Below are 12,092 nucleotides of genomic sequence, written 5' to 3' on the forward strand. Positions count from 1 at the left end.
ATCATTTATTGTTTCTAGATTTTTTGATGATGGCCATTCTGACTGGTGTGAGATGATATCTCATTGTAGTTTTGATTTGCATTTCTCTAATGATTAATGATGTTGAGCATTCTTTCATGTGTTTGCTGGCAATCTGTATATCTTCTTTGGAGAAATGTCTATTTATGTCTTCTGCCCATTTTTGGATTGGGTTGTTTGTTTTTTTTGTTATTGAGCTGCATGAGCTGCTTAATGTTTTTTAATTGTTCCATCTATCTTCTATGTTTTTATCTCCCATATGGCCAGAGGTTTTTCTACTTTACTAATCTTTCAAATAATACTTTTTTGACTTATTTGTCTCAATGCTTGTTGGTTGGCTGGCTTTCCTCCAATCATTAATTTCTATTTTTCTACTTTATACTGCAGCTTTTTTATTATGCCCCTCCTACTTTTTACAGTTTACTCAGTTGTTTCTAGTATTCCAATAAACTTGCAGCTTTTTTAGTTATCATATTATTTTTATTGTAATATGTTGCAGACTACATAGTCTGGATTATTTCTCTTTATTCATTGACTTTCACATTGTGGCCTAGGATATGGTCAATTTTTTAAATATTCTTGGTTGCTTGTGATAAAAACACATATTCTCAGATTATTGAGAACAGGCTAGGTATCATCTAATAATATTCTTTATTCTTCACTACATTATAGGCTTTTCTTGGACAAATACTGTATGTTAGTGATTTCTATATGCTTGAACATTGAAAGCAGATTTCAACCTCTTGTGTTCAATAAAGATTCTAGTCTTTCTTTTTAAGAATAAGTACATTAACCTTTATCTTTCTTGAGAGAGAGAGAGAGAGAGATGTAAATAAATATTGATGCTGCATGTAAATCACCCTTCCTCTCTAAGGAAAATTCCCCAAAATTACATACAGCAATCCATGGGTAAATCATTGGCTTTCCATGCCAATGGCTCTTTTATCCTTTCTTCCTCAGATCTTAATCCAACAGTAAAACTATAATCTTATGTCCATCAGAGATAACTGCATTTTATGATAGTGTGGTATCTGAATAAATTGTCTATTCCTGTTTGCAGAGCTGATACTTGGTCATAATGGAGGAAATTGTTTTATATGATAAAGCAAGATAATGAATGATAAGGTTTAATTGGGCAGTGATTCTGTTTTAAGTCTGACTGTTGATTTGTCATAGATTCAGAGAGACTATGACACTCTAATTTAAGGACTTTAATGAAAATGAAGTAATGTGAAAATGCTTCCTAATTCTGCAGCAATTAAGTGATTTTTCTCTCATCCTCTAAAACTTATTTCTATACAAGAATGAATTTGAACAGCATCATAGTGGGCCAAATCACTGTTGTTAGTTATAATGAAAGGCGATCAGAGTTGAAGGTATTATTATGTGTTTTACTGACTTGCCAATTATTCCACCCCTTCGCCAAATGCATACAAAACACTGAAGACAAATAATATCTTCAGCTTTCAGTGAAGAGGGGGAGTTTCTCTCAAACACACCAGAGAAAGAAAATATGAGTAACCAGTTAAATGATGAAAATCTTTAAAATTTTGAGCATATTCAGAAAAGAATAGAGACTCTAGCAGTGTATATATAAATTCTTAAGGAAGTCTATTTTGGGATGCCTTATGTGGGTTGGGGAGAAAATATTACCCTGCAGTTGTTTTCAATTAGCAATAAATATGCTCTTTGATGTTTTGCAAATCATTAGGCCATTTGTTTAGAGTAAAGCTTATTATTTTGTCCTATTAAATACCTCACTTCCAACGCTCTTAATGTGCTATTTATCTGAAAATCACTAGCACTTCCCTCACTGTAAGACTACTTTCTTTTCTACAGAGTCTACTTCTGCCCAAGATTATAGTGTTAAAATAGAGGATTGACTCTTCTATTTCCATAGAGGAGTATGATGGCAACAAAAACCAGGTCTGTTCTCCTGCTACCTTCTTAGCTAGATACCAGGATTTTTACCTCTTTCTAATGTCTTCATGAGGAAATAAAACCAACATATAATTTTTATGTGTGTTGCCAGCACTTACTCCATGGGGGATAGAACTTCCAATCTGGTAATATATTTAAATATAAGGGAGAAAGGAACTGTTCCCATTCCGTCATCCTTCTGACATCTGTGTTGGGCTCTGTCACCTAGAGTCAGCAGAGTCTTTCCTGAGCTGATTGATTAACCTGTCTTCGGGTGCCCCTGTAATTCCTAGAACTTGTAAAATAACAGAATTGGACTGGCAGTGAAGCGTTGTGAGTCCTCTCTCTACTAGGCCATACCCACTCGCAGCTTCAGGATAAACTCCTGAAAAGAACTGCTGCACCTTGCACTGTTTCTAGACTCACGACAGCCACTATCAAAGTGCAGGCATAGTAAGTGCTCAATAAAGCAGTTGACTGATAATGAATAAAAAAAATAATTAGCCAAAAATGAGGTAAGATTATTAAATAGGTCCATTTAATATAGTAGTGACTCAATATATTTGTGGTTGAAGCAGAGAGAAGGTGGGGAGGGCAGGTGTCATTTTAACTCCTTTTGACGAAGTCTTATTCATTCCTCTATGAAAGAGCTTGTTGGTCAAGGTCATAAAGATTTCTTAAAATTTTCTCTAGACAGACATGTCCTAAAGGCAGAGTCAGTTGCATGATTGCCTCAAAGTATTGATTACTTTACCTGCATTTGGCTTTTCTCTTTATAATGCCACTAAAATAGGCAGAGTCTTATAGGAGACCTTTAACTCTTCTTGCTTGAGTTCCTACTGAGTTCTTGGCTCCCTTCGTTTGAAGGGTTGGAGGTAAAGCAAATCATTCCAGTCTGTTTGTTCTTCTCTCTCTCTCTCTCTCTCTTTCTCTGTCTTTAATACATGACTGGCCTGTACATTGTCTCCCAAATTTACTAACCTAACTGCTGGATGCTTTTGCTTTCTCCCATATAATAGATTGTGTCTCTGAAATCTAACTCTAATCAGTACTTCCTACTTAATAGAGTATTGCCTCATTTACCAAATATCCTTAGGGAATGTGGGTTTATACACAAAATAATTTTCCAAAAAAATTACAGTTTATCCTTTTACACCTAATTTTAAAATTTTATTTGAATCATTCTGAATGGAAATTATTCCAAGAATGTTTCATATCACATTATTTTCTTTCAATGAGTATAATGAATGCAATTGAACCTTTCCAGGTTGACTTGAGTTCATTATGGTTTGTGTTATTAAATTATTTTAGTATGTGTAGATGCTTGCCTCTACACAAAATAAGAATGATAGGCTTTAAGAGTTCTGGTGTTAACTTTGTAGCTTTTCCCATCACCTCCTTTATTATCAGACCATGCATGAGTTATCAAGTCTTCATATTGACATTCTGCCTATTTTGAGTAGCCCTCTCTTCTTATTTGTTCCTTCTAATAGCTATTGGTTGAACTATATATAAGGAGGGCATAGATTTGGAACTAAGATTATAGTACTTGTCAGTATATTAAATTCAGAAATAAAGAACATTATGACCTGAGAAATGCACTCAATGTTCCAGAAAGTTAATAGTACTATCTGAAATTTGACCAAAGGTAATTATAGAACAAATACAGTTTACAGTGCCCCTATAAGAATGCCACATGGTCAATCTTGAGTATGCATTAAACTCAGAGTTCTAGAAAGTTGGGGCTGTTTGTATTTGACCTGGAGAGTATATATGGAACAAATCCAATATATTGTGCTCTATTATGAATGTTGCATTGTCAATTTTGAGTAGCTAAAATGTATACCTCCAAATAGTTTAAATCCTGGATTTGATGGAGGCAGCTTAATAAACATATAACGTGTGTTTGGAATAAGCTTGGCCTGGTTTCAAAACCTCCGAGCCTCGGTTTCTTCATTAGTTTAAATAGCAATAATAAATCATCTTATAAAATTGTTGTGAAGATGAACTAAAGCAAAGTGCTTATAATGTTTCCTCAATAAATTCCATTCTTTCTGCTCCTAAATCTAATCCAATTTACTAGATATCCAAAAACCTGCCTGCTTTCTCAAAATTGAAAAAAATATATATAAAAATTGGTATCACATTTAAAATATCAGATGAAAATATTAAAGTGTTATCAATATATATCCCTCCTTTGTTAAAATTAAGGTTTTAATACTTTTTCAGCCTACGGCACTTACATCATGTGGTAGACCATTTGGGCTGATACCTCTGAATTTCAGAGAATTCAGAGAAGCATTTCAAAATGCACTATCTATAACTATTATCATATATACAGGTTTATATAAAATTTGTAAAGTAATAAACATAAACTTTAACGCATTTGAGAGAACCCTAAATCATTTAAAATTTGGTATTTGTAGTAAGTCCTTTATATTATTTTTGTATGAAAAGAGAGTTACCTGTTTCATCTTAGAAAAGGTAATTTCAATCTAAAGCGTCTGTACTTAAGATCATGTGTTTCTTTCCATGTTTGTACTGTTTAGTTCATTGCTTCAGGATATTGATGCAAAAATATAATTAAATCCAATTTAATAGACACTTGCTCAGTTTCTGTTGTTTTCCTAGGTCTGATCTAGGTACTGTCAGGAATATCAAGAAATTGAATGTCAACTGACTCCATCCTCCTATCTTTCCAGAACGCTCCCTCTTATACCACTCCAACCCTCCTTTGACCCCATCAGAACCACCAATCTATTAGTACCACCACCTTTTCATGAATTCTGTCAACCTCTCTCAAGGTTTGCTCTGCCTTTTTGCATGGCTTGAATTTTATGGTCAGTCATCAAATGACCCCCTTGATACCTTTGCTTCTCTTTTATATATCTACGTATGCTCAGTAAAATTACAACCCTGACTGAATCCAGCTCTCTACCTATGGCTGAAAAGATCCAGAAGAAAACAGTCACACTGATTGATATGACTTTAAGTTCATGATTGCAGTTCTGAAGTGGAGCCTTAATGCTTCCCAACAATCATGTTGTACTTCCTTCCTCTATTGACTCTCATTCTCTTCTGGTGACTATTTCACATGTTCTCTTCTGTCTTCAAACTCCCACATCTCCTGTCCCATGTTCATGGTTATTTATCCTACTCCACTGAGAAAATCAAAACTCTCGAAGGATGATTTCCAGACTGTCATCATCCTATCAATTCATCTACCAGCATCTACACCCATATTCTCTCATTTCTGCCAAATTAGTACAGGTAAACTACTCCTGTTTCTCTCTAAAGCCAGTCTCTCCACTGGTTAACCATCCCCTCTTGCCGACCCATGGATATCACTGTAGAAATTCTCCTCAGTCTCTACCACATCATGAAGATTTTCCTCTCTACTTGTTTATTCTAATCAGTATACACACATGCTTTTATTTCTTCTGTTCTAAAGAAAATTTCTTGGATTTTCTTCCCTTAATAGTCCCTCACCCCCTTGCAGCAAAAGCTCTAGATGGAGCTGTCTATATCCTTTATCTACAATTCTTTCCTCTCATCCTCTCTTAAACCCACCCCAGTCTTTAAGCCCTCCACTCCAAAACAATTCCAGATGAGGTCATACAGATCTCCTCATTACCAAATCCAAAGGCAATATTTGGTCATCATGTTACTTGACCTAGCAACATCATTTGAAACAGTTGAACGCTTCTTCCTACTTTGCACATTTTCTTCATTTGATTTCTAGGATTCAATACTCTTATTTTTCCTCCCATCTCACTGATTGATCTTGTTCAGGCTCCTATGTTGATTCTTCCTCTTCCCCCCAACCTCATTTTGGAGTATTTCATGGTTCAGCCCCTTGTCCTTTTTTCTTCATTATCTACATTTACATCACTGGTGCTCACATTTTGTCTCATGGTTTAAATACTGTCTAAATCAGCGGTTCCCAACCTTTTTAGCACCAGGGACCGGTTTCATGGAAGACAATTTTTCCACAAACCGGGGTTTGGGGGGGGGGTGGGTTCAGGATGATTCAAGCACATTACATTTATTGTGCACTTTATTCCTATTATTATTACATTGTAATATATAATGAAATAATTATACAACTCACCAGAATGCAGAATCAGTGGGAGCCCTGAGCTTGTTTTCCTGCAACTATATGGTCCCATCTGGGGGTGATGGGAGACAGTGTGTTGCTATGTCCAATCTACTCCGTAATCTGATTTTGGTTGCTGTCACTGCAGAAAACGCTGCTTCACAAAGATAGGCTGTTGGAAATGGAAGCAGGCTTTTCAGTGCTTTTATGGCAATCTCAAGTTATTCCGCCTTGACTTTAATCCAGAATGTATGGAGATTTGAAGTTGTCTCAAACATACTTTTAAGGCCACCATCATTTACGATCTCAAGGAGTTGATCCTCTTCTATAGCACAGAGAAAGTCAATTCACCTGGCTTATGCACAAATGGGTCATGGATCCATTCCTTCCCAGTTCGGAGGTCTTTTGTGGTTGGGAAGTAATGCTCAAACTCTTTTGAAAGCTGAGATAAGTGATCATACTCCAGCTGGGAGAAAGAAGGCCCTGGCTCTGTCTCTTTCAAAATCTCTGCTAATGTTTGAAACATGTCAAAAATCCCAATGTTCACTCGTCGCCGCCATAATTCCAGTTTGGCTTTGAATGCAGCCACATTATCTGCCAACTTGAACACACTTGTCGTTCTCCCCTGAAATGACAGATTGAGCTCGTTGAGCAGGTTGAATATGTCACACAAGTAAGCAGGATTTGTGACCCATTCTGTGTCACTGAAATGTGCTGCTAGTGGTGACTTTTTCTAAAAGGAATCTCTGGAGCGGCTCTCATAACTCAAAAACTCTGACCAGTGATCTGCCTTTAGAAAGCCATCTCACTTCTGTGTATAAGAGAAGACGTGTACTCTGCATCCATCTCCTCACAAAGCTGCGTGAACAGATGTGAGTTAAGGGCATGTACTTTAATGTGGTTTATACTTTTAATCACATCCTGCAAAACGTCTTTAAGTTCAGGTGACATTTTTCGGATAGCCAGCATTTCTCTATGGATGGCACAGTGTGTAGACTCACATTCAGAAGCGACCTCTTCGACCCTAGTAGTGAAACCAGAAAGCTGTCCAGTCATAGCAGCCTCTCTGTCCATGCATATACCAACACAGAATGACCAATTCAGTTTTCCTGACATGTAATCATTCAAAGACTTGAATAGTTTTGCAGCTGTGGCGTTGGTTGGCAACAAAAGTGTACATAACATATCCTCATGCGCATCCTCCTGAAAAATATATGGCACAAAAACAAGCATTGTTGCCTTGTCATCAACATCGGTAGAGTTGTCAACCTGGATTGCGTACCACGGTGACTCATTAATCCTCTCTAACAATTGTGCCTCAATATCCTCTATTTCATCAATTCGTCTAGTTATGGTGCTAGATGATAGTGAAACACGTGCCATCTTTTGAACTGCAGCCTCTCCTAAAATGTCACGACAGATGTCCTTAACAGCAGGCAGGATCAACTCTTCACCAATAGTAAAGGGCTTCTTAGCTTTAGCAATGTGGTTAGCCACTAAGGATGATGCTCTCAGTGCAGACACATTTGATGAAGTAGTGATCTTCAATAATTGCTTCCATTCTTCATGTTCATGTTTTTCTTCTTTTGAAAAACTCCAAAGGTTTGTCTTTTAATGCAGAGTGCTTGGTCTCCATGTGACGAAGCAATTTTGAAGGTTTCATGGCTTCGTTGGATAGCCAGTCGCCACATACTATACAACGTGGGCTTGGAGAATGTGAATCAGCTGTTGCAATGAACCCGTAATTTAAGTAGGACTCTTAGTATTTTCTTTTAAATGCAGCTTTCTTTTTGTTGGCAGTCGTAGAGTCTTCTGCTATCTCATCATTGGGTCTTTCCCCCTTTTCAAAGAAGCTCTCCAGCGATGTTTGATTTTTACTCATTTTGGCTAAGGTTAGCTTGTGGGCTTACCAAAACTGTGACTGAGACAAGTGTGCAGTGCGGAGAGGCGTGGATGGAAGTGGTAAATAAAATAATGGAGGAGCCACACACGGACTAAAATAAGTGTCGGAGTCTGACTTAAAGCCTGTCACCAGATGCAGCTGTACAATTGAGGCACATCAACTCACTTGCCACTATAAAGCCTGCCATCAGATGCAGCTTGTCACTTGCCACTCACTGATAGGGTTTTGTTATGTCTCCAAGCAATTGATTTATTACGGTCTCTGTGCAGTCAAACCTCTCTGCTAATGATGATCTGTATTTGCAGCCACTCCCCAGCGCTAACATCACTGCCTCAGCTCCACCTCAGATCATCAGGCATTAGATTCTCATAAGGAACGTACAACCTAGATCCCTTGCATGTGCAGTTCACAGTAGCGTTTGCGTTCCTATGAGAATCTAATGCCATGGCTGATCTGACAGGAGGTGGAGCTCAGGCGGTAATGCCAGCAATGGGGAGCGGCATTAGAGTGAACTATTATTCTTCTTTCCAAAACCTATTTCACATATTGTTTTTCCCATCTAAGTTCAAGATAACTCCTTTATTCAAGTTGCTTAGGACAAAGAACCTGGAGTTGTCCTTGATTTCCTTTTTTCTTTCATACTCTTCATCCAATCCCTCATGCTGTCCTATTGGCCTTATGTTCAAAATTCATCCAGATTCCACTCACTTCCTTCTTCCTCCATTGCTCCCACCCTGATGTAAGCCATCATCAATTCTCCTTATGGTTTATTACAATAACACCTAATTGACCTCCCTTTCAGAAAGACCACTCTACTCAGGAGCCAGAGAGATCCTCTCGAATTATAAATCAGACTGTATAATACATCCTTCAATGTCTCTCTATTTCATTCAGAGTAAAAACCATTCTTGTAATGGCCTGAGAGCCCCTACATGAGTCGACACCCCCGTCTCCCCATCATACACCCCTTATTACTTCTCTAACCTAATTCTTTGCTACTCTTCTCTTCCTCACTGTGTTCCAGTCACACTGGCCTCCTTGCTATTCCTAGAATACACCAGGAATGATTAATCTTCATGTCTATTCACTCTGTCTAAAATTCTCCTACTGTCCACCTTCAGTTTCCAGATATCTGTATTCCTATCTCTCTCACCTTCTTCAAGTCTTTTCTCTACTGCGATCTTTCCAATTAATAAGGCTTACCCTAATCACCGTAGTTAAGTTTGAAATCTTCAGGCATTTCTGATCTATCTTTATTCTGCTCTAATTACATTTTCCATAGCATGTCTCAAAAATTAAATACTATTTAATGTATTTCATGTGTATGCTAATTCTCTATGGTTTATTGTATGTATTCCTTTGCCAGAATATAAGCTCCACAAATGAAGAGAATGTATCCATTTTTCTTACACTGTATCACCAATGTTTAATACAATTCCTAACACAGAGTAGACACTCAATAAATATTTGTTGAATGTTGACTTTCCCTTTTAGGGACCTTATTATTAAAATATCAGGGAACCACGTAAGACAAGATGATAAAGCAATAATTCCTCAATTTATAACCATATATTGTGTCTCATTATTTTTCAGTGTTAATTTCAGAAATAATACAATCTAAAATGCTAGTCTTAAGAAGAGAAGGTCATGGGCTTCCCTGGTGGCGCAGTGGTTGAGAGTCCACCTGCCGATGCAGGGGACACGGGTTCGTGCCCCGGTCCAGGAAGATCCCACATGCCGCAGAGCGGCTGGGCCCGTGAGCCATGGCCGCTGATCCTGTGAGTCCGGAGCCTGTGCTCCACAACGGGAGAGGTCACGCAGTGAGAGACCTGCGTATCGCAAAAAAAAAAAAAAAAAAAAAAGTGTGTATGAACTTTTTTAGAATTGAATAGTGTGTGTATATTTATATATATATTATAACAATATATATGTGTATAAATATATGTATTTATAACCTTTTTAAAAATCAAACACACTGTGTTTCAGAGGACCAGACAGACCAGTCTCAAAAATTGGTTATTAAAAATGTGAGCTCTATGGGGAATTCCCTGGCGGTCCAGTGGTTAGGCTCCGCAATTGCACTGCCAAGGGCGCAGGTTCGATCCCTGGTCCGGGAACTAAGATCCTGCAAGCTGGTTGGCAAGGCCAAAAATAAATTTAAAAAAAAAAAAAGGAAAAGAAGCAAGATGCTTAAAAAATATGTCGGCTCTACATTTTTAATATAGTAACGTAATAAAGAGGAACAGTAAACAATTTTATTAAGTAATGTAATAAAGTAACGTAATAAAGAGGAACAATAGACATGGTGTTAAAACATATTAAATAAATCCCACCTATATTCGTTCCCATCTATAAACATCCATTAGGTATTTAAATAAGTTACCTAATCTTTGTGAATGCGTGATTCTTCATCCATAAGATGAAAATAATATTGCCTAATATATCTTCCTCAAAGGATTGTTAAGAAAATTAAATTATTTTACACAGTGGCATAAAGGAATGTAAGTTAACTTTCCTCTTATTAATACATGAATTTTATCTAGTATTTATTAGATACTTATTAAGTGGCTGACATGATACTAAGTGCTTTACAACATGCTATCTAATAATTGGAACAGCCCTTTGAATTAGGCCAAAAATGAGAAAGTGACATTCAAATATTAAAATGTCTGACTAAGATTACATAGCTAGTTAAGTGACAATACTGGGATTAGGTCATCCTTCCAACCCATGCTTTTAACTACTATGCTTTAGTACCTCTCCATGTTTAGACTGAACTATAAGTTAAAGATATGCTCTAAGAACTTTTCCTAAAATCTAAGGTCCATATATTAGTATATATGGTAAAGTTCCCCTGGCAACCTATTTTTCCAAATGTGTTCTGACTTTCATAAGCAAATTAAGCAGCTATAAAAACCTCTACAAAAATACAAAAATATTGCTCAGCATAGACTAGTTAGATATGTTTACATTATAACATACAAATATTTATTTATAAATATGTTTATTATTTACTTCCCATCTGCAAGAGCATTTATTGCAGCTATTATATTGATAAGATATTGAGATATTCTTTTCAGCACACTAATTCCTACCTCTTTGTTGTTCTCTTAGGTAGATAAATTTTACAAGTTTTACTAGCCAGCTCATCTCGACATGATTGTTGGTTCCTTTGTTGATGGACACCCTCTGCTTCTATTTGTTTCTAATAATTATAGATAACAGATATTCAGCACTTTGTGCCAATTACTTTACTTGCTTTATCTCCATCAATCCTCTCTGCAACTCTCTGATGAAACCATTTATATAATAATCATATTTCAGAGTAGGAAACTAAGACATCGAACATTTAAATGACTTGCCTAGGGTTACCCAAATGGTAAATTATAACGTTGGGATTCCATTTTAATCCAATGGACTCTGCTCTGAACAATTTTAAGTTTAACTGTAAACAACATAATATGAGTTGTTTTTTTTTTTTTAACAAATAATGTGGTAGCATTTTCACCACAGCAGGGAATTCCATTTTCAGCAGAAGATAAAGAGATACACTACAGTCTTTTCTTTAAAATCGTACTTTAATTTGCTTCTCCTTCCATGTCTTGGTTTACACATAATTTCAGGAAATATCATCCTAAGGCAGGCACCTGTGAAGATAAGGCATCAGGCACACTGGTTTGTAATGAGCCCAGATTGGTAACCGTGCAGAAAAAGCTAAAGGGAGAAAAGTAAAAGACTTATACTCCTGTTGGTTGCAGATATCCGAAGTGACTATGAATGCTCAGGGGAAAAGTTGAGCATAGCTAAGGGTTATGTTATTGACTTCTGTGTCATTTTGTTAACCTCTAGTTAATAAGGGCAGCTCTAGGTGTTATGACCTTTCCAAAAAGGGTAATTGTTTTTCTCATTCAATTCATACGTAATGGTGCTCCTAAACTTCCTTAGGTTTTTATTAAGAAGGCAAAATCCTTCAGCAATAATTTTAGGACAGCACAGTTTCTGGTGAATCTTCACATAGAGAGAAGTGGCATGAGAAATGCCTCCACACCATCTTTCATACCCTCACTTTGCATTGGTAAATGACTTGTTTGGTTTGGCTCTCCTCCTGCTGCTTCTCTGGACCTTCAAATCCTGTGGACATGGTGGTCTAGGTCA

The 12,092-nt window shown here is 36.9% G+C and overlaps 1 protein-coding gene across 2 annotated transcripts in view; it reads left to right on the top strand.

Annotated features, from left to right (window-relative positions):
* The window catches only part of LRRC7 (leucine rich repeat containing 7), a 391,693-nt gene that overhangs the window by 112,899 nt on the left and 266,702 nt on the right, over positions 1–12,092 (top strand). The gene's annotated exons all lie outside the window — the stretch shown is intronic.

The sequence above is a fragment of the Phocoena phocoena genome, chromosome 1, assembly GCF_963924675.1.
Source record: "Phocoena phocoena chromosome 1, mPhoPho1.1, whole genome shotgun sequence".
Lineage (NCBI taxonomy): Eukaryota > Metazoa > Chordata > Mammalia > Artiodactyla > Phocoenidae > Phocoena > Phocoena phocoena.